Below are 2855 nucleotides of genomic sequence, written 5' to 3'. Positions count from 1 at the left end.
GCCGCCACCGCCTCCGGGCCGGGCGCGCCAGGGAGGCGCCGGGCTGCGTCGCACGTGGCTCCGCAACGTGAGCGCGCCCGCCGCCGCTGCAGGTGCCCGAGCACCGGCTCGGGGGCCTGTACTTACTAGTGACACCTTCGCGACTGTGATGCATAGACACTCTACAGTCACTGCCAGATTTGATTACATATATTTATATCTCATTTACATCAGCCTGCTTTTTAGTAACGCTTAGCACTTCTCCGCAAAGTGAAGTGTTGTCATGTTTTAATTTCCCAGTCACTCCGAGAAGACTCATGAGGCAGACTGAATAATCCCTTTGCAGAAAGTTAGCTCTATGTTATTCACTCCATTTTTCAGGCCATAGTACACAGGCAGAAGTGCGGAGGGATTCGGGAAGTTTGTGATAGGGGGCCTCCATCTCTGGAGTTTCCTGTTCTGAATTTGAAAGCCTTGCTTGTTTTTATTCCTCTGTATTTCTAGGTTGATTTTCAAGAGGTGGAAGAGAGGGAAGAACTGACAAAAGGCCACAGTTTTCTTCAGCTTACTTCTTCAACTTATTAATGATAGGAAAGAAGAGGATTTGGGGTTCAGAAAGGGAGAAAAATAGTAATTCTACAGGAACATCACTGCTCTTCTTAAAAGCAGGCAGCAGGGCCCTTCTTCCCTTCAATCTTCCCCCCAATCTTCCCCCACCCCCAACTTGTAAGATTTCCACCATTCTTTGATTTCCTACCCCTGAGTGTTGCCCCTGCAGAGTGAATGCCAGAACTTTGCTTTATATATCTCCATTTTTAAAATCTTGTGGGGAAACTCAATACGGCATTTTGCATTTTAGTGCTCATCTCGTGGAACAACTCGTTTGGGCTGTGTGATGGGAAAGTGAGTGTCATGTGTGGGGACATGGCTGAAATCCCACACTTCGGTCCACCCCACCAGGACTGAGTGTTTGGGCTGCTGTTTGGTTCTCAGGCTGTACCGCCGCAGGTGCTCCTGCACTAGCCCAATGTTTCAGTGTTGAGGCTGCAGACACTGTAAAGGTGTGGTTTCTTTTTTATTGTTTAACGGCAATTTCAGATGTTAAGAAAACCCATGTCCATCTAGGTTGTTAAGTCTTATGGAGTGTTTTTTGCATTTCCTTCATTTTTTAAGAGATCCTGATGTTTTAAGCAAATTTTTCTTGAGATTGTTCCTTTGTCAAATCGCAGACTATGAAACAGTAAGTTTCACTGGCAACATTTATTTGTATTGTAGTCTAGGTAGAGTAATTTCCTACTGAAATAACAATGCCATTTATGTTCAGCCTTCGTTTGTTTCACAGAAAATTGAACTCTTTGGAAACAGAATTCCTGTTTTTACTTACTGAATTTTTTGGGGGAAGCTCAAATTAACAATATAGTTTCTGGCATGACTGCGTGTAATCATGTGCCTTATCTTAGGCACATGGATGCATTGGTGCCAAATGCTGTGAATCATCCTTTTAGCCATTTCCAATCATGATCTGAGGCTTTGTAAGATTATAAAGGCAATTCATATTTAAACACCACATCATTCTCAAGGTTCTGCTTGAGCTTTTTGCAGTGCTCTTTCTGCAGCAAGGATTGCTCTCAAAGGGATTATTCTTCAAGTTAGGCTTGCCATCCATGCTGAATTTCTGAGATCTCTCCTCCTTTGATGTCTCTTGCTCTCATCTTGATACTGGGATCCGGCCTCACAATTCATTGATAGCAGAAGAAGAGAGCAGGAGAATGTAAGGGCTAGCAGCAGAGGGCCATACACATGTACCCACCTTCCAGTTGTGTACTGCTCATAGCCTCCATACTCTTTTATCCGTAGGGACTGGCACTTCGAGGTATGAAGTTCTAGATAGGGAAAATAGTTTAAGAAAGTCAGGAGCACCCATGTAGTAGATCCTTACCAGATTTTTAACAGATCTTTACCAAAAATACCAGGGAGAGGGTTGATAACTTAAAGACAGTGTGATAAATGTGGAGTGACAACTGCATTATTGATATACCACTTCTGGTCACTGTGCAAAGCTAATGACTTGTATTTTTGTGCAACTTGTAGCCTTTATTAAGTGCCAGTGAACCAAAAGACAAATTGCTGCACAATGCCAAAATTCTCCAAAAGTGTGTGCCTTGAAAAATATCACTGAGTAAGTTCCTAGCTTCAATTAACTTTATCAGTGAAAAGATGGAGGTAAATGAACCAATACTCCAAAATCTATTCATCTGTTCACTGGAGATTAATTTTCAAATAGGCTTAGGAGTATTAACTGTAACATAAAAACCAGACATAAACACAGGAAAAATTAAGGACTAGGCAATCTTCTCACTCCATTTATCCTGCATTTAAAATTTAGTCACAGAAACTAGACCTGTAAGATTTTGGAGGCATAGGAAAACTCCAGACTTTTTCATCCCCTCCCCCAAGAAAACAGTTTTTCCACTAGTTTTCATATCTGCAATGTTTCTCACTCAATGCGAATGACTGCTGTGATCTATTATTCAGGCACTTTGAACTGAAAAAAAAAAATCATAAAATAATCAGTCTTGAGAGTACCGTGCAGGGCTCAGTGGAGACCTGGGGTCAAATGCTCCATTGCATGGATGTGGGCAGTTTGTGCCACTTAGCTGCAAAACCAGAGAATGGTTCTTGACCCTGTTTCATCTAGTGTTGTAGATGCTGCCTCTGCCTCTCCACCTCTGCTTTGTTAGCCATAAAGGTGGGCTGCATAAGCTCCAGTATTCAAACCAAAATGAAGCTGTTCAACTGTGATCATGGAATTGTAAGACCAAAATGTGCTTCAACAAACAGTAGTGCAAAAAAGCATATGTAAATGTTAATCAGAA

This window comes from Apteryx rowi, unplaced genomic scaffold (assembly GCF_003343035.1).
Source record: "Apteryx rowi isolate R43461 unplaced genomic scaffold, aptRow1 scaffold_734, whole genome shotgun sequence".
Taxonomy (NCBI): Eukaryota; Metazoa; Chordata; class Aves; order Apterygiformes; family Apterygidae; genus Apteryx; species Apteryx rowi.
Note: the sequence above shows the minus strand (reverse complement) of the source record.